This window comes from Equus przewalskii, chromosome 22 (genome assembly GCF_037783145.1).
Source record: "Equus przewalskii isolate Varuska chromosome 22, EquPr2, whole genome shotgun sequence".
Lineage (NCBI taxonomy): Eukaryota > Metazoa > Chordata > Mammalia > Perissodactyla > Equidae > Equus > Equus przewalskii.
In genome coordinates, this window is record NC_091852.1 from 14,197,710 (window position 1) to 14,222,811 (window position 25,102).

Sequence of the window (25,102 nt, forward strand, 5' to 3'; positions counted from 1 at the left end):
CCAGGAATAGAGCATGGAAATTACTGCCTTCAAAAATAAGTAACTCTCTTTCTCTAGTATGTCGATATAGATGTAGATATACATAAGCTCTAGATATAGAGTTAGCTTAGGTGGTGATAATGTGTTATGGAGAAAGATAAAGCAGGATAAAAGGGATGTGAAGTGTCGAGTTGCTGAAATTATGTATAAAGTGGTCAGGGAAGGCTCTGTGATAAAGCAACATTTAAGCAGGGACCAGAAGGAAGAAAGGCAGCAGATCACGTGGGTATCTTGGAGAAGAGCATTCTAGGAAGAGTGAACATTCCGAGGTTAGAATGTTTGTTGAAGAACAGCTAGGAGGCAGTGTAGCTGGAGGGGATGAAGCTAAGGGGATACTTGTAGGATATGAAGTCACACAGTTGATGACACAAGTGGGGCCAGATATGTCAAGCTTTCCAAGACATTTCGAAAACCGTTACTCTGAGTAAAATGGGAGCCATTGCAGAGTTTCAGGTGAGCAGTGACTGGATCTGACTTTTGTTTTAATAGTATAATTATGTCTACTAGTGGCCTTAAGAAGATAAGAGGGATAACAGGACATTATTGGAGTGGTCTAGATGAAGGATGATGGTGGTGAAAATGGTAAGTGCTTGGATTCAAGATAAACTTTGAAAGCAAAACAGGACATAGGATTTGCTTATGGTTTGAATACACGATGTAGAGAGAGAGAGAGGGTTCAAGACTTAATCCAAGGGTTTTGTCCTGAACAACTGAGAGAATAGTGTTTCCATTAATTGAGATGATGTGCACTACAAGAGGAGTAATTTGGGGTGTATAACGTATGAATTGCCTATTAGATATCTTAGTGGATATGTTGAGCAGGCAATTGGAAATGCAGGGCATGGAAATGTGAGTCTAGACTTCAAGAGAAAGTTCTGAATTGGAAAAATAAATTTGGGGATTTATCAACACCTAGACAGTATTTAAGTCACGATGTCTCATTCCTGAGCTACTGGGAGTGAGTGTAAATAGGTAAGTACAAATCCATCAGAAGACTGAACTCTGCAGGAATTCGTATTTAGAGGTCAGGGAGGTGAGGAGGGACCAGCAAGGAGACTAATAAGCCAGTGCTGCAGCGGGAGAACCGAGAAACAGAAGAATCGTGGCAGCCAAGTGAAAAATGTTCCGAAGGGTGGAGTGTTAACTATATCAATGCTGCTGATAGGTGAAGTATGAGGAGGACTGGGAAGTGACAGTCAAATTTTGCCATGTGGGTGTCACTGCATACCTTTACATGAGCTATCTAAGTGAATGCAGTGCAGACAAAAACTTGATAAATATAGATTCAAGGGAGAATTGGAACGAGGATACAAAGATATCAGTTGCAACTAATTCTTTCGCGGTGTTTTGCTATAAAGGAGAATAGAGAAATAGGATTATAGCTGAAGGGGAAATGAATCAAATGAGTCAGAGAAAGCTTTTTATTTTTTGTAATGTGAGAGGTATTATGGCTTGTTTGCATACTGATGAGAATATCCAGAAGAGAGGGAGAAACTGATGACACAGGAAATATGGGGGATAATTGCTATAGGGGACTGAATCCACTGCACAGTCAAACACAGAAACAGAAGCAGAGTATTTGGGGACAGATGCAGGTGGGCTGGGAGATGTGTTGGTGGAAGCATTATAGAAATTCTGTGTTAATTACTTCTATTTTCTCAGCACAGTAGGGATCAAATATTCAGCAGAGGATAAATAGTGAGAGGAGGTGTTGAAAGGTAGAGGAGTGTAACATAATTGTCTAGGAGAGTGAGAGCGAATGGACTAGAGAGATGTAGTGAGGTTGAGAGACAGGTAAAAGTTCTCTTGAGGTTGGTGGATATAAGCTTTAAGTGAGACAGGTCAGCATGGTTGTGTGTTCTTCACCTGCCCCGTTTAGTAACCTGAGTGCCAGTGGGAATAGATTGAGAGTGAAATTTAATCAGGGTTAGTATTTTGTCAGATTAGTAAAATGGAGAGAGGCAAGGGAACTGGAGATATATGTACAGGTGAATTTGTGCCGTTGTTGGAATGAGCATACCAGAGGAAATGAGCTGTAAAGATAGAGAATGGTGGTTGGTTAGTTGAATGCTTTATATCAAATTTTTGGAGGAGGTGCAGTTATTGGTAACGATATGTTCTCGAGTTTGAAAGTAGATTCCTGAGGTAGTGTGGAGGACAAGCTGCTTGGAAGAATAGAGACCAAAGAACTGAGAGCATTGTCTACTGAAATTATTATCAATGTCTGTGCTGTCCAAAATGGTAGCACTAGCACACATGGCTATTTAATTATTTATTTAGAATTAAATAAAAGCCAAACTTCAGTTCGTTCCTGTTACACTAGTCACATTTGAAGTGCTCAACGGCACATGTGTGCAGTGGTTACCATATTAGGGAGTAGAGATAGAACATTTCCATCACTGAAGAAAAATCTATTGCATTGATCTACAAGGATATTGGTATTGATATACTCAATAATTATGACAAGACTAATTTTAGAGAGTGACAGTGAGTCAGGGCTCCGGTAGCCCTGACAGGTGTGGGAGAGAAGTAGCTACTCTTTGGGACGGATGACTGAGAGCAATGTCCTCAGGAGAGAATCAGATCTTAGTTAGAATAAAGAGGCAAAGGAATCATTCAGGAAAGAGCTGAATATGTAGGGATTGGTAGACATTGAAAGGTTTTTTGGAATTGAGGAGAATAAGAGACTAGATCAGTGTAAGGAGTTTACAGAGCTATACAGGGAGTAGTGTCCAGGTGAAGAAAAACGACCTCAAAGTCTTGACCTTCTTAAAGTGATTTAGATAAAGAACAGAGCATAATAAGGTCATTTCTGATGGTGTCTTAGGCAGGCTGTGTTGTTGAGGTTGTGAATACTGGTGGGAAGGATGACTAGGGTTCTAGTCAATGTTGGTATAGGGCTGGCAGAAGGGAGTCTGACTAAAAGTCACTGAGATATATCCATGTATATGTATACCATGTATATATACACATATATATATATGATTAAGATCCAGATCTTATATTTTGGTTTTAACATCCAGATAACAGACGTGAAAATTATTTTTATACATTATGTAACTTTTCATGAAACAATTATCCTTTGTTTTCATATTCAGTTTCTTAAACAGCTGTATAACACTATTCAGACATTTTTAAATATGGTTATGTTTATGTTATGACTTCCAAATTTTTGGAGTTCCTGGTATTTCTTCATCTCAATTGATTGGGGAGTCACCACTTTTTTCCAAGACGGGTATGTGGGCAGCCTATTTTCTGGGATTTTTAACTTATGAGAATGCATTTGTGTTGCCTTTGTATAAGAACAACATTTTCTTTTTATTATATAATTTTTGGGCCGCAACATTTCTCCTGGAACTCCAGGTGTTGTTCCATTATTTTCTAGAATGTAATGTTACAGAAAAGAAGTTTGCGGTAAATTGACTACTATTTCTTTGTTAGAAATGTCCTCTTTTATTCAGCCTGAATACCAGTAAGGTATTTTGTCTTTATCCTTGTACTTAAAAAAATTTTTCCAGTCTGTATCTAGAAATTGGTCTCTTAATTAGTTTGCCTGGAGTGAGGCTTGTTCAATACACAGCTCTTCCCTCAACACAAGAAACATTTCTTTCTGCTATTGTGTTCATTCTAGGCTCTAATTCTCCATTTTCTGTATGCAAGATGTTTCATATCTTTTCTTCTTATCTTCATTTCTTCACAGAAAATATTAAAGTTTTGCTTCTACAGCATCAGATCTGATCTTCACTGAATCAATTGTGTGTTTTTATTTTGATACCATTTTAATGTTGTAATTATATAATATTCAATGAATGAAATAATATGATTGTATACATTATGGAGCGTGATGAAATGAATACTCCTAATTTAACATCCATCTTAAGAGATGAGCACTACCAATACTTTTCAAGGTGTGCTCATCACCAATCCCATTTCTTTTTTTTGTTTTTTAAAGATTTTATTTTTCCTTTTTCTCTCAAAGTCCCCCAGTACATAGTTGTGTATTTTCAGTTGTAGGTCCTTCTAGTTGTGGCACGTGGGACACCGCCTCAGCATGGCTTGATGAGCAGTGCCATGTCCGCACCCAGGATTCGAACCGGCGAAACCCTGGGCTGTCGAAGCAAAGCATGTGATCTTAACCACTCGGCCACGGGGCCGGCCCCAAACAATCCCATCTCTTACTTCCTACCAGATGTTGGCATGATCTTGAATTCTGTGTTTACCACTCCCCTTGATTTTTTTTAAACTAAACTTTTTATTTTGGAATGGTTTTATACGTACTGGACAGTTGTGAAGATAGTGCAGAGAGTTCCCATAGAGCCTCTTGCTGTTTTACTCACAGGCTGCAATTTGAATTATCTTGCAATTATTCTGAATTTAATTCATCTCATTTTTACCTAGTCTTTTTTGGTTTGGTTTGGTTTGGGGTTTTTTTTGCTCTTAAAGGAGTCCATTTCTTCTCACATTTTAGAGAGGATGCTAGACAGTTTACCAAAATTTTCATCTGTGTCCTTCAACAAATTATTTTTAGAGTATATTTTTCTTCTGAGCCCTCTGGATGGTGATTTTTTGGTGATTTTTTTTTTAAACCTTGCTCTTTAGAGCTTATCCTTTGCATTTTAACGTTGCTGGTAATTAGAAAGCTAAGACTTTTCTTTTAAACAGATAATTATAAATTGGGAAAACTACTTAGCACTGCTACTGTCCTGTAACACGTGATCACAAACTGAGTGGCTTAAACAGCAGAAATGAATTCCCTCACAGGTTTGAGGGCCAGAAGTCTGAAATCAGCACCTCTGGGCTGAAATCAAGGTGTTGGGAGGGCTGTGCCCCCTCTCGGGACTCTGGGGGCGGGGATCAATTCCTTGCCTTCTCCAGCTTCTGGTGACTGGTGAAGGCATGCTTTGCCTTATGGTTGCATCACAGAAATCTCTGCCTCTGTCTTCACATCTCCTTCTCCTCTGTGTGCATGAGTCTCTCTCTGCCTCCCTCTTATAAGGACATGTCAAATTGCATTTAGGACCTGAAGCTTAATCTCTCCATTTCAAGATCCTCAACTTAATCATATCTGCAAAGATCTTTTTTCATTATGAGGGAAAATTTACAGGTTCCAGGGACTAGGACCTGATATCTTTGGGGGACCATTATTCTATCTACTGCAGAACTCATCTACTATGATCCAGCAGTTCTACACACACACACACACACAACTATCTTTTCTACCAAAAGACGTGTAAAAAAATGTTCATAGCAGCATGACTTGTAGTTACCAGAAAGTAGAACGTATCTATTAACAGTAGAATAGATGAATAAGCTGTGATATAACCATAAAATGGAATACTTTATATCAGTGAGAATGAAAGCACTAAAACTACATACAACAACACGCATGAATCTCGCACATATAACATGACTGAAAGAAAGCAGAAAGAAAAGAGTAAGTCCTAGAAGTGTTCACTTATGTAAAGTTGAAAACAGGCAAAATTAATCTGTGGTGTTAGAAGACAGGATAGTAGTTACCTTGGAGGGGGACAGTGACCAGAAGAGGGTGGAAGAGGGCTTCTGAGGTGCTGGTAAGATTTCTTGATCTGGGTGCGGGTTACTTAGGTAAGCTCACTTTGTGAGAATTCATTGAGATAGCCACTAATGATTTGTGAGCATTACCAACAAAAGGATAATTAAGTTACAAAGAAAGCTCACAGTTTTCTCAGGGCCATGCAGAATCATGGGGCAATGGCTAGAATGGTTGGAGCCAGAAGAACAGGAAGGGGTCGCAACTTTAGGTCAAAGTCAGGGTTTTAGAAGTTTGAGGTGATCAGAGCCTGAGAACAGGTAGGTGGATGTTTAAAGGAGTGTCAGCTCCTCTCAAATTCCTTGAGAAAATGTATAAATAAATAAATTGCTTGATAGATAGACAGACAGATGGATAGACAGATAAGGTAGAGGTTTGGTCTGAATACAGGAAGTTGAGTCAGTTAAGCCAAGTCATTTACTATCAAGAACTATGATGTCCAATATGGTAGCCGTTAGCCACACGTGGCTATTTTTGACCACTTGAAATGTGGCTAGTCCAAATTGAGATGTTCTGTACAAAGACATAGTACAAAAACTTGCATAGTTTCTTTTTATGCTGATCACGTGTTGAAACGATAACCTTTGGATATATTGGGTTAAATAAAAACTATTATTAAAATAAATTCCATCCATTTCTTTTTACTTTTTAAAGTATGGCGACTAGAAAATTTAAAATCTCACTATGTGACTAGCATTTGTGACTTGCATTCTATTTCTACTGGACAGTAGTGATCTAGACCATGATAAACCTGATAAGCAGTTAATAGGTTTGTGAGCAACACTACTTAACTTTTTTTGTCCAGGCAGGACTTGGACTGGCCCTGATCAGGTTTGGCCCCATGACAGGAAGACTGAAGTGAGTGGAGTTGGCAGTGAGTTATTATGATTGAACTATTATTATAACTGAATGGTATTATAGTTGAACTATTATTTCTGAGTTTTCAAGTCTATGAGAAACCTAATCTTTCTAAACAATAAGTTCAAAATTAAGGCATCCTTGCTCATGTGGTGGTTACATAATCTGAACAGACTCAGTGTATAGTACTTTGTAAGCAGCTTTTTGGGAGAAGGTGGTGTGACAGAGTGGGCAGAGAATAGACAATAGAGTCAGACATTCCTGACTTGCAGGGGGTGTCCATTACTTATAGGCTGGGTGGCCTGAGTCCAATGACATAGTTGCGCTGTACCTCAGTTTTCACAGCTATATAATGGGCTTATTAATATCTACCTCATAGGGTAGGTATTAGATTTGAAATACTATATTAAGTACAGAGTGCATAAATGACACTCAAAATGTGGTAGTTGCTATTATTCTTGGGTTCATTAAAAAGTATGAAGAAAACACAAGGAACATTTACAGGCCTCGATGAGAAACATTCTAAAAGTTTTTCTTTGTAGATTCTTCGGATACTTTAGACCAACCTTGGACCATTCCAAACCTTTGGTTTCTCTAGCAAATAATGGGGATAAGCCCACACACTTGGAAAGCCACGCCACAGGAAGTCTTCTCCTTCTCATTGTGTACTTTAAGCTTCAGGGAATTAATCCTTGGATCACGAAGAATTGCTCTGCATTCAAAACACTCAGCAGTTCGCTCCTTCTGGTCCCAGATGCTGGCAGGCCACCCCATCAATCATCCTCACAGTCACCCATCAGCGCGTCATCTCAGTGTCAGAGATCTGTTTTGGCAGGCTCACTGCAGGGTACACATAATCAGCAGAGATGCCACACTTAACGGTGATTGATGCCAGTCTTTTGACAATTTCTCCCACCAGACCCCTCCATCATTCCACGGCAATGTTTTCCTGAGTGCTAAATAATTTCTCTGAATTATCACAGCCACTTTCTAGACTGACTTGCAGAGATGTCTTTTTGTCACACCTGCATTTGAAAGGATTTTTATCTCGTATGTCCTTCTTTTTTTTAAGCTCTGATGATTCTTTCCATGTTTCTGTCACTTTCTTTGTTCCTCATAGCAGGAAAAATTTTTTAAGGTAAACAAAAGGGATATTATCATCAGTCTAGTTGGGCAGATGTCAGAAATCCATTTCTAATTCTTCATTTGGCTGGCGGGATGACCTTAAAACTATAATTATTACTATGCCATTGTCATTACTATGTCTCTTCTATTAGACGTTATGATTTTTTTTTTTTTTTTTGAGGAAGATTAGCCCTGAGCTAAGATCTGCTGCCAATCCTCCTCTTTTTGCTGAGGAAGACTGGCTCTGAGCTAACATCCGTGCCCATCTTCCTCTACTTTATATGTGGGATGCCTGTCACAGCATGACTTGCCAACCAGTGCCATGTCCGGACCCGGGATCCAAACTGGTGAACCCTGGGCCACTGAAGCAGAATGTGCGCACTTAACCGTTACGCCACTGGGCCGGCCCAGAAGTTACAATTTTTAAGAATCTGAGATTTCAGCCAAATCCAAATAAGTGTTCCCCTTGCCCTTTATAATCCGGCATTTGATGCTGGCCGTAGAAGCCTTCCAATCCACACTCGTGAGAGATGCCCCAGTCCTGCCTTTCCTTCTTCTTCCTCTGCCACTGCCCCACCAAACCCCAGCTCTAAGCCCAGCTGCATAACTGTCGTGGAACCATTAGTAGCTGACAAATTCAGACGGCCCCAGAACATATGGAAACAGCTTCCCTCTGCTCCCATTCTTATTCTCCTGCCAGTCACCTCATGCATTTCCACAACTTGAATTCTTCCTTGAAAAGCAGCCACAACAGTGGTCTCAGGAAACACGGGGTTAAGGAATGGGAGGTGGGTAGAGGGAAGGTGTTTTCTTCTTTACCGACGTGCTAAGCATGGCCACAGTATCCACACTATGCCGCCCAAACCAGGCTAAAACCTTTAGCAAAACTTCACTGAAAACTTGGGTAGAACAGGAGGGAATTACATCTCATAGGAGCTGAAGCTCAGATACTAAACATGACTAATCTCTTATCCATGAGGTTCCAGCCCCCTCCCTTGTGACCTTTGGATGCTTCACAGTCCAGCTCTGAACCTGTTTTCAAATGGAGAAAGTCTGCCATACTCTCTGGAACAGAGAGAGAGAGACAGAGAAAGAGAGAAAGAAAGAAAGAAAACCAGTTCCAGCTCTCCCTCCCTGTGTGGTCCAGGCCGCAAACACCTGGTTCAGGTCTGCTTTCTGAGTCTCCACTTTGCATCCCAGATCCCTTCCCCTCTGAGATGATTGGCTTTTGGGATGCTCACTGCCTTTATTAAAACAAAAACAACAACAATAACAAAACTAGCATTCCCTATCCTTGGTATTAATCCTTGGCCTTGCCCTAGAATCCCCTGGAAGATTTTCTATCACATCGCAAATATCTAGTACCAGTATATTCACCAATATCTAGGAAATTTGATTGGAATAGCATTGCTGTGGCATATTACGTTAATATACGGTTCTTGTTGGCTGTCAGCAATCAAAGTCTGGTGTCTTTATGATTCTTCCACCAGCATGAGATGAGATTATGTTCTAGAACTCTTCTTATCATCTTCTGGTTTCCAATCCCAATGAGAAAACACACACACACATATGTATCTTTCAAAAGCAATTTTCAGGGGAAGTGCAATCTTAATCTATATTTATGAAAAAAATTCCTGAAGGAAATGACATCTAGAGATTAAACTTCACCACAATTAAGATAAATTTGGTATTTTAATGGAATTACTTAGATTCTGCTTTTTTATTTTTAATTTTTGGCTTTGCTTTTCCTTTTCCTCACCAAAAGCCTATAGAAATGGCCTTTGTAGAAAGAACTATTTGTCCCAAAGAGCAAATCCAAGTCCCCAACTTCTCCTAACACTTGAAAGTTTGAGATTATAATTTTTTCCATTAAGGTTTCAAAACTCCAATTCATTTTTAGGGTACAATTTCAAAAATACCCTTCTCTGTAGGAGTTTCTATAAGAAGGAAGTTTCCCAAACATAAGAGTGCTGAGTCCTACCCAAGATGTAGAGAGCAGGAGATCAGTCTCCACCTTCCACAGCAAGCCCCAGGGGAGAGAGCCCTCCGTTGGTAGCCTGAACAGAAGTAAGATCCCGTCTAGTTAGAGCCAAATTCTTCTGACTCCCTCAATCTTCAAACATAAGGGAAGTGGCCAGCATGGAATGATCCAGGCCCTCCCTCCTGAATGTATTACAACTGTAATTGCTAACCCTGCAAATCAGGCTTGCATAGAGAATGCAAGCTGGCACAAGAAATATCTCTCTAACCACAATACCATCTCTTTAAAAGTAACAAACTACAAAGAGTGAGATGTTTTAATTAAATGAGTTCAGGAAAATGGTGTTTTTCAAATATGTTCAGCCGAGGATCATGCTCTGAGTCTGACAATACCAAGCTGCATGGTCCTCCAGGGACTTCAATGCCTGAGTGAGCCTCCCATGATGCCTTGCTAACTCCAAAGGTGAGACTCAGGCCCGGGGAGACGAGAGCCCAGTTATTCCAAGTCTGCACAATCACACTTTTTTTCTTAAATCTTTGGTCCCTAGGGACTACCTTGCGAAAGGAAAAGCCAATTTACCATTAAACATTCAATAAAGAAAAGACAACAAAGAAAATCCTCTTGTAATCACATTGCATGCTCAAGACACCTTTCATGGTAAGAACTGCTAAATTTAAACTGCAGATAAGGATGTCTTAGAATTTTTCTTTATGCAAACAAAGGATTTGCCCATTTTTTTCCCCTGGTAGGCATCTAATAAGTGTCATTTCTTCACCAGGCACTGGATGAGGCTCTGGCTACAGTAAGGAAAGAGCCTTGCTCTCTGCCAGCAGTGCACGGTGTCCTGGAGGACACACACGTGTAGTTTCCTCCAGTATCAGTCAGAATCAGACAAACACCAGATATAAAGCACAAGCAAAATACTATGGGCACCCAGGAGTAATAGTGATAACCACAATGATGTTAGGGGTAATGATACAATATTAATAATATATTAGCTACAGTTTTGAAGCACAAGCACTCTGATGAGTGATTTAGATACGTCGTAGTAGAATCTTCATGACAATCCTATGTGATGAGTACTATTATTATCTCCATTTCACAAATTTGGAAACTGAGGCATGCAGAGGAAGGAAAGACCAAGTAGGTTTCGAGCAGGCAAGAAGACTTCACAGAGGATATTACTGAAGCCGTAGCCTGGGAGGATGAATGGGGTTCAGATCGATGGAGGAGGAAGAGGGGAGAGAAGGAAGGCAGTTCAGGTCAAGGAAACGGCGCAAGATGTAAAGAACAGCACAACCAGAAGGATCCACAACTAGAATACACAACTATGTACTGGGGGGCTTTTGGGAGAAGAAAAAAAGATAGAAGAAGATTGGCAACAGATGTTAGCTCAGGTGCCAATCTTTAAAGAAAAAAAAGATGTAAAGAACAATCTAAGCAAAATGAAAAGGGAAATTGTGTCAAAAATGGAGGAAGGGTAGTGTTAGAAATGACAGCCAGTGTTTAAAACATCTGGAGCAGTATCACATATCGAGCAGACCGTCAACAAAAGCAATGTCGTGAGGTGAAGTGAGTGAATGGATTTCTTGGGGCCAGCCTCACTTTCACTTCTCCTGGGCTGCATTAATTGATATTTGCTTCTTGCCCACACTGCAGGCACTTTTATTATTATTATTTTTGATCCTTTAACCTGTTTCATAATTCCTTTCCTTTCTCCTGTAAACAGAAGAGAAATGCAATCACAGTGGAACAGTGGGCTGGGATACCAAACAAAAGCTTGAAATGTGAAAAAGGAAAAAAAATCTATCTTGTCAGCACATCAGCAAAATTGGATAAAAGTTGCCGTATAGTGACAGGTAGAAAACTTGGAGTGTAAATGAAAGACAAAACATCAGCTCCAGTGACGGGAGAAGTAGACTAATCTTTGTGAACACCTACTTCGCGTCTGCATGTTATCTACGCTGTCCTTCCAAATTCTACCAACAAGACGCTATTATTCCTGTTTTCTAGACAACAACACTGATACTTATGGAGGCGAAATTCTTGCTTGAAATGACTGCAGTTAACGATGGCAGATTCCACTTTTGAAACCTTGTCTATCTGACTCCCACTCTACGTTCTTTCCACTATGATGTATTGCCTCCATGGGAACTAATAGTCATTCTGGTCTTATGGTAATCTCTCTCTCTCTCTACCTATACATGTTATATAATATGATATATTCAATATTTAATGTTTTACTTATTCAAAACCATGAATAAATATTGAATTAGTCAAGCTTTGTGATCTCATAACAAGTTTTCATGCATAAGTACTTGAGAAACAGAGTAATGAGTAAAACAGTAAAATTGGCTCTATTTACCAATATGTATGGTATCTTACGTGAAAAGTATGAAAAAAATTGTAAGCACTACTCAAATCATTAAATACTCTTAGTATTTTTAGTATTTTAAAATATTGTTTTTAAGTTAAAATGGCTAATCTTTCACAAAACTGGAAAAGATTTTTGACAGAGTTGGGAAAGAATCAGGTCAAAGCTGAAAAGTATAGAATCTCCTGATTCTGAGGAAGTCGGCCTCTGACCATCTTCTAACCACTGCCTTCTGAGGTGTTGGTCTTCCTGCAGATTCTAGTGATTAGCCAAAAAGTTATTTTCAGAAGACAGAGAAAACTGAGACTTTATCTAAATAGAAAGCTTTGCCCAGAGCATGAGTTGTTACCACTGTTTGATTTAAATTTCACTCAGAAGCATTTAGAATTGGTTTAACTTGGTAACTGAAAAAGGAGCAAGAGTGCAAGGCTATTGATTAAACTATACAAATAGAAATGATATATTTGTGCCCTTTATCTGATACTAATCATGCCTTATGTCAGTGTCGAGCTGTGTAAATTTCAAAGCAGTTATATATTTATCTTTGCATTGGATTTGGTCAACGTTCCTGGGCAATAGACAGTAGAGGAAATAAAATCAGCATTTTATGGTAAGAAAACTTGATGCCTGGAGATATGAAGTAGCTTTCCTACAGTCTCTGGGTTTGGGAAGAGTTAGACCTAGACGTTTTGTCTCTGTAACTCCTAGTCTAGTGTTTGTTGTACTGCTCCAGCATCTCATGAGGTAAATAAAGGCATTAGAGAGCCCACATCGCTCTTGGGGATTCTATAGCAATGGAGGGGCAGGGCCTGAGATTCTGATTTCTTAAAAAGTGCCAGGGGATTCTTTGACCAGCAATTTGGGGAAACTCTATCTATTTGGTAAATATCCCAGCTGAGAGCAATATATTGCAGAATAGTTTCCTTTGGAAATTCAGGCTTATATTAATTGCAGTTAAAATTTCTTTAATGTTTCTAGAGATAGTTTAAACCATTGAATCAAAAGATGAATAGCTTCAGCTCACAGTGCCAGGGCAAATAATAGACTATGACGCATCCATTAAAATGTTGTTTATGAGTAGTGTTTTTAAAAACCATACAGCTGATCACAATTGTGATAGATGGAGAAACAAATCTAGAGAAAAGTATTGTTTCTGGTGAATGGATTAATAATTTTCTTTATTTATAAGCATTATACATATACATTTAAATTATACATATATAATTAAAAAATACACTGTTACCTTTAATTTAAAAACCACCAAGCAAGCAAGAAAAGTAATAAAGATAGCTCCAGAACTGTAAACTCTCTTAGAACTCCCCTCAGAAACTCAGTTTCCACAATCAGCACCTCTTGACTTGCTTCTCCTGTTGACTGCCTGGATGTTTATCTGGTAATGCTGAAACTAGGGGAGTCATGAGTAGTGGATAATGGCTTTCCAAAACTCACTTATTCGTTTATTCGGCAAATATTTGTGGAACTCTCACCACATAGTAGGCACTGTGCTAGAAGCTTGTTTTACAAGCTGATGCAGATTCAGGCACTTCCCTGCCAGGGTTTATTATCAATTGGGGTTATGGAAAAGTAAGTGACAACTGGAAATAAAGGAGCTCTGAGTAGAGAGGAAGGGAATCCACTCAAATCTGGGGACCAGATTTCCAGTACCATCAAAGCTGAGAACCAAAGATGAGTAGGAGTTGGAGAGGTGAAGAGAGGGGAGAACACTCCAGGCAGAGGAGCTATTTGTACAACGTCCTGTAAGTGAGAAAGAGCCTGGATCCTTCACGGAACTGAAAGAAATTCAGTATAGTTGAACGGCAGGTTGCCAGGGGGAGAGTGGAATGAAATGAGGCTTAAAAGATAAGCAATGCCGGATTATTAGAATTCTGGACATTGAAGGATCGTAGGCATCAGAGAGACTTATAATAGGGTTTGTGTGTGAGACGTACCACACTGGCTATTATATGAAGAATGATTGAAGGAGGAAATGTCAAGGGTTTCGTTAGGAAGCTTTTTTCATAGTCCAGGTGAGATACGGACTAAGATAGTGGCAGTGGAGATGGAGAGAGGTAGATATTTCCAATGGACATAACAGGGCTTAGGGAGTGAGTATACATAGGAATGAGAGAGAGGCGGCGCTCCAAAGACAGTGTTTAAGTTTCTGGCTTGAGTAATAGAGTCAATGATTGTTCCATTTCCAATTCCTTGATTAGGGAACATAGAAGTGTCTTAGGAGGCTGATAGTGATTTTGAGGGGCTCATGGCATACCCAAGTAGAATGTTCAGTAGGCAGTTTTCTATATGTATCTGAATCTCTGGGCTGGAATCATACATTTAAGAGGCATCACTAGAATTCCATGCTGCAACTAAAGAGAGATAAGGTTCACACCCTAAAAACTGTCAATCAAATGAAGATGCTGAAGTAGCAGCATCGTTTTAAAATCTAAAATCAGGCCATCCCACTCCCAGATTAAACTCATCATCTGGAAGGGGGAAGTTGGGTTTGAATAACTGGACTTAATCGCAGGGTCCATGTTGATGTAGGGAGCACTGGTCCTGAGTACAGGTTATAGATCTCTTCTGGTCCCATTTACCCTTGCACTCTGGGTATGTCTCTAGAGGAAGGAGCTACATAGGAGTTTGAAGTGGAAGTGTTGGTCATTAATAGCCGTAGAACAAGGATCCCAGGCCTGCTTTGGCGTAGGGCTCCTGAGACTGGGTATAATGCTACGGAGAGTAAGAGAAATTAGCCTGTGAGACTAAGAGAGATTAGCTTTCTTGAGATCAGCAGTTGTAGAGGTTCACTTTAAAGGGTTTATCTCAATTCTTGTATCTTTTTGGCAGTAGAAGAGAGAAGACTTGATACCTGGGCCAGGATAAGAAATCCTGCATGTTAGGAGGGGATTGGAGAGTCCCAAGAAGAATCCGTGGTTTTCTGGTTCACAGAAATTGTAGTTTGAAAATCAGAAGAAAGTCAGTTTGAGTTTGATGTTTTCTCATGATTGGAATGAGTTTATGCATTTTGGGCAAGAATACCACAGAAATGATGTTGTGTCCTTTGTCGTGCATCATTTCAAGAGTTTCATGATGTCAGTATGTCTTATTACTGGTGATATTGACCTTGATCGCTTGGTTAGGTATGTATATATGTGTGTATATATATATATATATATATATATATATATGTATGTATTTACACACACACAAACACAAAAAGCTTTGTTATAAGGAATTGGCTCTCATGATTATGGAGGCTAAACAAATTTCAAGATCTGCAGTTAGCAAGCTGGAAACCCAGGAGAGCCGATGGATGGTGTCATTCCAGTCTGAAAGTCAGCAGGCTTAAGACCCAGGAAGAGCCAGGTTGGAGAAAGGCAATGTCCCAGCTTGAAGTCATTCAGACACAAGCAGTTCCATCTTACTCTGCCTTTTTGTTTTATTCAGGCCTTCAACTGGCTGGATGAGGTCCACCCACACTGGGGAGGACGATCTCCTTTATTCAGTCTACGGATTCAAATGTTAATCTCATCCAGAACCACCCTCATAGACACGCCCAAAATAAAGTTTGACCAAATATCTGGGCACCCTGTGGCCCAGTCAAGTTGACACATAAAATTAACCATCACAGGTGGTATCTCCTGGTTTTTCGACTGGTAAACTTATTATTTTTACAATACAAGCAGTATGCTTCAGAAGTGTCAAGATCATGGAAGACAAGGAAAGAAGGAGGAACTCTTACAAATTGGAGAAATAATAATTAAATGCAATGTGAGATACTAGATAGGATCCTGAAATAGAAAGAGGACATTAGTGAAGAAACTGGTAAAATTTGAATAAGATGTAGAGTTTAATTAATAGCATTGTGCCACTGTTAATTTCCAGACTTTGATAATTGTACTACGATTACATAGGATGTTAACATTAAAGGAATGTGGGTGAGGGGTATACAGAAGCTCACTATATTTTTCAACTCTTCTGTAAGTCTAAAACCTGTTCAAAATAAAACTTTAAAAAATTTTTTAAAACGGAATGTTTTGTACGTCCTCCTGCTTATAGCACACACTGTGGTACATTCTAGAAGTCTCCGGGTCTCTGCTTGTGGCTGTTTTCTGGCCATGGGAGGGACAGGCTGAGCTGTTCCCACTGTGGCAAACTGCACCTGGCTTCTTCAAACCTCAGTGGAACAATGGTCAGGCACATGCCATACATTGTCGCAAAGCCTTCCCAGCTGGATTGAACCCCAGTTGTCCACAGTAGTAACCCCCACATTAACCAATGGAGTGCTAGTAAATGCTTAACAACTAGCTCACTGAGAAAATTGCTCTGATCTGTAGTGTTTTCCAGTTTCCCCTATGGCTGACTTCAGGCTACCAATGTGCTGTCACTAATCACGGGGTGGGGACGAGATGTGCAGAAGCACGCTGTTATATTTCCACCACGTGGATACAACAAAAATAAATGACCTCAAGAACATAGAAATTAGTAAAATAATTAGAAGTTGTTGCTTTTGTTTTTTTAACATAATTGATTTAATTGAAATTTTATATCATTCGATTTTTAACAATGGCCCTGGTTAACAACTTGCTTGCAAACGTCCTGAAAAATTAACAATTGGCCTTCATGACTACATATGACCTGGCTTCCACACATGCTTGTTACATTAACGTACCCTTAACTGGCCTTCCTCCCTCCCAAGTTTCTCACCATGCATCCTGACGTCACCTCCCAAATAAACCACATGCGCCTAGATCCTGGCTTTGGGGTCTACTTTAGGGTGAACATAAACTGAGCAGAAACCAGGAAATCTTTAGCACATACCAGAATTTTAGAATCTTCTCTATGAAAATTACCTGGGAGGCAGCTATTGTATGGTGCCAATAAGAAATGTGATAATAAAAATAATAATAGCTACTATTTATAGAGCAAGTACTCTATGTCAAGCACGGAGCCAAACTCCTTCCAGAGGTTTGGTCCCTAGACAAACCATATGAGATTAGAGCTAGCATTACTTCTATTTTACAGATGCGAAAACTTAGATTTAGAGTCAGGAAGCCTTGTGTCCAAAGTCATGAAGTTAGCAAGTGGCAGAGCAGATCTATATCCAGGCAAGTTTACTGCAGATCTGTGTCTTAGGCACAAGGATAAGATTAGCATACACGGAAGAAACTCAAGGAGTCTGGTTGGCACCTGGGATTGGATAGGAGGCAAACGCACTTGCTTGACAGCTGGGTGACTGAGTTGCCAAGTCTGCAGAGAAGGAAGGTGTACCAGACTTGGTTTGGCAGTTCTGGCCTGCTGTGTGAGTTGGAAGCAACACTCCTCCAAGGGAGTCTGTGTTTAACATATAAATAAATAATTCCAATGTAAATTGCAGTCCCGCAGTGCCCTCCTCCTTTTTCCGTTTTGGGATATAAAAAGCACCTACAAACATATGCTCCTGCCGGAGTTTTTCTTTGTGGTGCCCTCTCCAAAAAGACACTTAGAAAAAAACAACAGCCCACAGTCTCTTTCAGAGCCTGCATCCCTGGGTTGTCATTTGCAAAGGACAGAAATATTCTGTGCGTGGTTGAAGGTGTTGCCAGGAAGAGAGAGAGAGGAAGATTTATTCTTTGGCTGCTCGGGTTACGTATTAATGAGGGACTGGGGTTCAAAAGGAGCTCAGAGATCTGCACATCAGAGGTGGCCACTTCCGCTCAGAGTTGAATTAAATTGAACAGCAGCCACAGGGGAGGAGAGTGACAGGTTGCTTTTAAGGAGAGTGTCCTGCAGAGGGACCACGGTGCTTCCTCCCACACCACATCCTGGATCTCGGGTTAGTGCCATTATAATTAATATTAATTATAATGCCATGGCACTTTAAATGCCAGTTTCAGTCTGTGACTTAAATACAAGCAAAATGATAAAACCACACACATTAAAGTAGTCAGAAGAATTTTAATTTTGTAAAGGAGCAAGCTTTCTCTTTCCTGAGGCTCCAGATCTCTGCCTCAATTGCTACTACAGCAGGAAATAAGCAAATGAATGAATAACAACCTAGCATGCTCCCTTGTCTCTTGGAAATCTTTATTCTACGAAGTAGAGAGTAGCATTTTAGATATGGTTGAGGTACTGGGTCACACGATGAATCCTTTTGGGGAGCTTCTTTGTGAATTCACTATCAAAACCTAAGCAGACAGCAATATTGCGATCTGAATACAGAAGAGTTGACGCCAGTTAGAGGTTCAGCATAGGGTTTCTAAATGTATGAATGCCATGCCCACAGCTTGCTGCCTTTCAGCTACTGTTTGAATATTAACTTCTAAGGTCTAGGAAGTTTCCAGATAACTAAGGGATCTTTGCACATTTGAGAAGGGAAATGCTAATAACTGAACTGAATTGAACTGAATTAAACATTGTCTAACCAGTAGCAAGTAGAGTAAATAATTATATTCCAATGTTTTCCAAAAATTAATGTACAATTTCACAACTTTTTCTGCAGTGGACTCAAATAACCTTTCAAAAATATGGTAATCATAGCCATCTTCTGAAAACATCTGCATTCCCTAGACGAAAATAGTTTCTTTTCCTTATTTCTCTTAAGATCAGTAGACTACTCTATCAAAAAAAAGAAAAAAATGCATGTGCCTGGATTTATAGGGAATACAATTTAAAATTCACCCAGATACACCTTGTCATTTCTTTATCATCTTCTTTTTTCAGATATTTTTAGTTAAGGAACAGACTTTATCATGTTGGGCCAGGATCAGGCCTAGGTGGGGTAAGGTGCCTAGGGTACAAAATTTAAGGAGGCTCATTTTCAGTGTCATGCAAGTGCTTGACTCAACCATGGGGACCCACCTCACTACAGTCTGGGTCAGTCAAACCAAAGTGGGGGCTTTTTCTCTGGCTCGTCACTGCTAGAACACTCTACTGCACTTCATTCATTCATCCGTTAATTTACTCAAATATTTATTGAGGTGTTCCTGAACAAAATCAACAAAATTTCCTGCCCTCACATTCCCAGAAGGGAATACAAACAACAAAAAACAAACAGAATAAATAAGACATGGTCTAAAAACAGGAACCAGACAAGGATGCCTACTGTCACCACTCTTATTTAACATAGTATTGGAAGTCCCAGCCAGAGCAATCAGGCAAGAAAAAGAAACAAAAGGGATCCAAACTGGAAAATAAGAAGTGAAACTGTCACTCTTTGCGGATGACATGATTTTATACCTAGGAAACCCTAAAGAATCCACTAAAAACTTTTAGAAACAATAAAGGAATACAGTCAAGTCGCAGGATACAAAATCAACATACAAAAATTGGTTGCATTTCTACACACTAACAACGAAGTAGCAGAAAGAGAAATTAAGAATACAATCCCATTTACAATTGCAACGAAAAGAATAAAATACCTAGGAATAAACTTAACCAAAGAGGTGAAAGATCTGTACACCGAAAACTATAAAACACTGTTGAAAGAAATTGAAGAAGACACAAAGAAATGGAAAGACATTCTGTGCTCTTGGATTGGAAGAATTAACATAGTTAAAATGTCCATACTTCCTAAAGTAATCTACACATTCAATGCAATCCCTATCAAAGTCCCAACAACATTTTTCACAGAAATAGAACATAGAATCCTAAAATTTATATGGAACAACAAAAGACCCCGAATAGCCAAAGGATTCCTGAGGAAAAAGAACAAAGCTGGAGGTATCACACTCCCTGATTTCAAAATATACTACAAACCCATAGTAACCAAAACAGCATGGTACTGGCACAAAAACAGACACACAGATCAATGGAACAGAATCGAGAGCCCAGAAATAAACCCACACATTTATGGACAGCTAACATTTGACAAGGGAGCCAAGAGCATATGATGGAGAAAGGAGAGTCTCTTCAATAAATCATGTTGGGAAAACTGGACAGCCACATGCAAAAGAATGAAAGCAGGCCACTATCTTACACCATGTACAAAAATCAACTCAAAACGGATTAAAGACTTGAATGTAAGACCCGAAACCAGGAAACTTCTAGAAGGAAATAAAGGCAGTACACTCTTTGACATTGGTCTTAGCAGCATATTTTCAAGTACCATGCCTAACTGGGCAAGGGAAACAAAAGAAAAAATGAGCAAATGGGACTACATCAAACTAAAAACTTCTACACAGCAAAGGAAACCATCAATAAAACAAATAGACAACTTAACAACTGGGAGAAGATATTTGCAAACCGTATATCAGATAAGTGGTTAATATCCAAAATATACAAAGAACTCATACGTCTCAACAACAAAAAAACCAACAACCCAATTAAAAAATGGGCAAAAGATCTGAAAAGAGATTTCTCCAAAGAAGATGTACAGATGGCCAACAGGCATATGAAAAGATGCTCAACATCATTAGCTATCAGGGAAATTCACATCAAAACTACCATGAGATATCACCTCATTCAGGTCAGAATGGCTATAATTAACAAGACAGGAAACAGCAAGTGTTGGAGAGGATGTGGAGAGAAGGGAAGCCTCGTACACTGCTGGTGGGAGTGCAAACTGGTACAGTCACTATGGAAAGCAGTATGGAGTATCCTCAGAAAATTAAGAATAGATCTAGCATATGATCCAGCTATTCCATGTCTGGGTATTTATCCAAAGAACTTGAAAAAACAAATGCATAAAGATACATGCACCTCTATGTTCATTGCAGCACTATTCACAATAGCCAAGACTTGGAAGTAACCTAGGTGCCCATCAAGGGACGAATGGATAAAGAAGATGTGGTGTATATATATACATATGTATATACAGTGGAATACTACTCAGCCATAAGAAATGATGAAGTCCGCCCATTTGTGACAGATCGATGGACCTTGAGGGTATTATGCTAAGTGAAATAAGTCAGAGGGAGGAAGTCAAATACCATATATTCTCACTCATAATTAGAAGATAAAAACAATGACAAATAAACACATAGCAACAGAGACTGGATTGGTGGCTATCATAGGGGAATGGGGTAGGGGGGAGAGCAAAAGAAGGGATTAGGCTCACATGTGTGGTGATGGACTTTAATTAGTTTTTGGGTGGTAAACATGGTGTAATCTACACAGAAATCAAAATATATTACGATGTACATCTGAAAGCTGTATAAGGTTATAATCCAATGTTACTGAAATAAAAAAAAAAAAAGACCTGGTATGGTATATCAGAATGGGGTAAGTATTTTGGCTAAATAAAGAGAGAAGGGATAAGTGAAACCAGGAGTGCCAGAAAGAGCTGCAGTTTTAGATGGAGGTGCCTAGATTTATGAAGATCGGTGGAGGTCAGTCAAGATGCCACATGAGCAATTAGTTGAGAAAAATGAGGAGTGAGATAAGCAGATGTTTGGTGGGAAAGCATTCCAGGCATCAGGAATAGTCAGTGAAAAGGCCCTGAGGCAGGAATGTGCCTATTATGTTCAAAAACAGTGAAGAGAACAAGCAGAGTGAATAAGGGAGTGAGGAGTACGGGATGCAGTCAGAGAGATAAGAGAGTGCAGGCAGGACTTGCTGTACATTATAAAGCCCGTGGATTAAATTCTCAAAGAAATGAGGAGCCACAAAGAAATATTGAGCAGAAGAGTGAGATACTTTGTTCAAAGTTTAGTAGGACCATTCAGGCTGCTTTGTTGATAATGACTGTAGGAAGGGGTAAACATGAGAACACAGAAACCAGTTAGGAGGCTGTAGTGATATTCTAAACCAAAGATGATGATAGACTGGACCACCCAGGTGAGGAGAAGCAGTTGGATTCTTGATATACTTTAAAGGTAAAGCCATCATAATTTCCTGATGGGCTGGATATAGAGTGAGATAGAGGGGAGTCAAAGGCAACTTTAAGACATTTGTTCTAAGTGACTGGAAGGAGGGTGTTTCCATTTCTGGGATGGAAAAGAATATGGGTGTAGCAATTTTGTGGGTGAAGACCCGAATTCTGATTTTGGGTAAATTTCAGATCTGTATAAGACTTCCAATTGAAGATCTTGAGAAGGTGGTTAAGCATATGAGTTTAGAGCCAAGAAAGGATCCAGGCTGAAGATAAATATTTTGGAGTCACTAACATAAAGAATTTATCTGAAATTATGAAACTGGATGAGATCATTAAAAGGGTAGAGAAGAGACCCAAGGACTGAGTCCTGGAGCATTCCAATGACAAGAAATGGGGGAGAAGAAGAACTCACACAGAGAAAGCCAAGGGAATGTGTTATCAAGGAGCCAAGCAAAAGAGAGGTTCCAGGAGGAGTGATCAGATGTCAAGTGCTGCTAATGGTCAAATGAGATAAGGGCTGAGAGTTCATTAGTGGAGTAAGCAGTGTGGAGACCACCACTGACCTTTGGGAAGGTGAGGTTGAGTAGAGCCAGGTGAGAGGTAAAAGCCTGCTGGGAGTGGGATTAAGACAGAAGTGAGAGAATGGGAAACAGTAAGAACAGACAAATTTTAAAGGAGGTGTTTTTTTTGAGGAAGACTGGCCCTGAGCTAACATCTGTGCCCGTCTTCCTCTACTTTATATGTGGGACGCCTACCACAGCATGGCTTGCCAAGCGGTGCCACGTCTGCACCTGGGATCCGAACCGGGGAACCTCCAGCCGACAAAGTGGAATATGTGTACTTTGCTGTGCCACCGGGCTGGCCCCTAAAGGAGTTTTGATAAAAAGGAAAGTTAGAGAAATGTTACAATGGGTTTTAACAGAAGCTGGGTCAAAAAAATATTTAAAAATAAGGTTAGAGAAGGGCTGGCCCCATCACATAGTGGTTGGGTTCTTGCACTCTGCTTCAGTGGCATGGGGTTCATGGGTCTGAATCCTGGGTGCAGACCTACACATCACTCACCAAGCCATGCTGTGGTGGCATCCCACATATAAAATAGAGGAAGACTGGCATAGACGTTAGCTCAGGGACAGTCTTCCTCACCGAAGACTAGAGAAATAAAAGATGGAATAAATAATAGCATGTTTCTATGCTGATGGGAACTGTTTCCTGTCAATGTGATTACTCTGCTGTGGCACTCTGCTATTAACATCCTATTTTACCGGGAATATCTTTACATACACAGCAAACAGGTTAATGCTTTCCACAGAATAAATGAATTTAGGATTATTTTAATAGTAAAAGATCCCGGTGGATGATAAAATGCAAGTTCAAAACTTAAAAAGCAACCCCCTAAGCTGGGAAAGTTGGGTGGATATAGGTCCACTATTCAAAGAATTCTAAAGAAAGTAAAGCAGATAAAGTTATCAGCCGATAAAACAATAATTGTATGTTAATCAAAAGTAATAAATTGCCATGTTAGAAATTCATCACCCCAGGAACTACGTCATCATGGTCCCTAATTCAGTTATTGCTTCAATATCCAGGAAATATATTTGCTGATGGTTTAAAAAGTAATCATGTTTTTCAAAAGAAGCTCCTAAAATAGCAGTCATATCTCTGGAATCAAGCAAACATAGCAGGCATGAACTCATCATGACCACAACTGCATGCACAATATATCTCATTAGTTCACCCCTCTAAGTGAAATTTCTAATCTTGTTAAGGTGGTGAGAAATTCAATCTCAGTCATTCCTGGTGCTTCCAATTCCATTAGGATTAGGCTAAGGTCTTCGGGTGGGGCTTTACACAGTCCAGATCTTTCAGTGAGACCTCATTAGTTTTAAATCTATAGTGGTCCTTATGATATGCTCATGTAGACAAGTCAACAAGGTTGGTCCCTTGAAGACCAGTGCTCAAGAACATCTTTGAGGAGGTGAGAAGCTCATATGATTAATGTTTCTTCCTAATTAAATTCATTGACCTGTTTATTTTCCTCAGGTCAGTCCTCTATTCTAGGCAAAGAAATGGCAGGTAGGAGAAGGAGGTGTGGGTTTCAGTCTCAGACAATTTCTCTCCATCCCACCCAGATTGACAGTTTCTGCCTCTTGCCAAACTAACACTCTTCCCCATCACCCTTGTATGAGTCAGTTTATGTAAATTACACTGCAATAACAAGCAAACTCTCAGGGAGCTTACAAGACAAGGTTTATTTCTGGTCCATGTTTCGTGGCAGCTGCCAATTGGAGATGGCTCTAATTCATATCTTCTTCATTAGTGGATCCAGGTTTTTAGAGCTGCCCCTAACTGCCCCCCTGGCAGCAGTGAGAAGAGCAATACCACACCATGAAATGACCCTTAAGTTTTCTGTTTGGAAGTTACATCCATCACTTCTGCTCATAATGTATCACCCCAAACACATCACGTGGCCAAGTTGATGAGTAGTGAAGTAAACCACTCATGGGAGAAACATGGAAGAATTAGGAGCAATAGCACAACCTACCATACTCTCCCTCTGGGGACATTTTAGAGAAACAAAATGTCAAGTCTCTTTCCTGGAGGTGAGGTAGCAATGAAAAAATAAATCCAGTTAGCATTTTCTTTCTTATTAACTCGGTTTGCTGTGTTAGCAAGTACTTTGAGATGCTAGATGCTAGAGGAAATTTGGGAGAGTGGGGTCTAACAGTTCTATATTACCAGTCAGGCTCTGGTCAAGCATTTAACACATATTAACTCATCTAACCCTTAGAAGAATGCCATGAAGTAGATACTATTTTTACTCTCCTCACCCCCATTTTTGGAGATAAAGAAATTTATGCATAAAGTCGCTTGTTAAGAAAAAAATGAGTAATAAGTTGTGGCTGCAGGATTAGGGCTTCAGGTGTTTAGATCTAGGATCTGAGCTCTTAACTATACTGTCCTACAGTGTTACTGAAAATTAGACCCAGTCACAGTACTTATGGGGTCCTATAAGAGAATCAGTGGCAATCACCCTGGTTAAGTCTATATAATGTGCTTCTATAGATGTCTGGAAAAGGGATTTTTTTTCTGTTTCCTTTGAAACATAAAGTCTTGCTCTGTATGCCATTTTGAGATTAAAGCCCAGTTAAGGGAATAAAATACTTGTGCTATTGATCATTCAGTAGAGAAGTTACAGCTATAATCATTTACTCCTGGGAGCCAGTTATCTTTGAAGATGATCAGCTATGACCTTTCATTTTTCTACAGGGATCCCTGAGTCCACAATCCAGGCCTGGACATGTCTTACTGTGTGCCAAGAATTACTCACAAATTATTAAGGCTGTACATGCAGATCCCATAGCAGAA

At 39.7% G+C, this 25,102-nt stretch overlaps 1 long non-coding RNA gene across 2 annotated transcripts in view; it reads left to right on the forward strand.

Moving 5' to 3' along the window:
• The first annotated feature begins 311 nt into the window (after window positions 1–311).
• The window catches only part of LOC139078567 (uncharacterized), a 77,698-nt gene continuing 52,907 nt past the window's right edge, over window positions 312–25,102 (forward strand). Inside the window, exons 1-5 of one of the 2 annotated variants that reach the window (XR_011531580.1) lie at window positions 312–492; window positions 6,414–6,482; window positions 8,571–8,758; window positions 10,120–10,229; window positions 11,302–11,853. This is a non-coding gene — a long non-coding RNA (uncharacterized lncRNA). Of the gene's footprint in view, window positions 493–6,413; window positions 6,483–8,570; window positions 8,759–10,119; window positions 10,230–11,301; window positions 11,854–25,102 lie in introns of those variants that run through there. The other variant, XR_011531579.1, reaches the window with a different exon arrangement.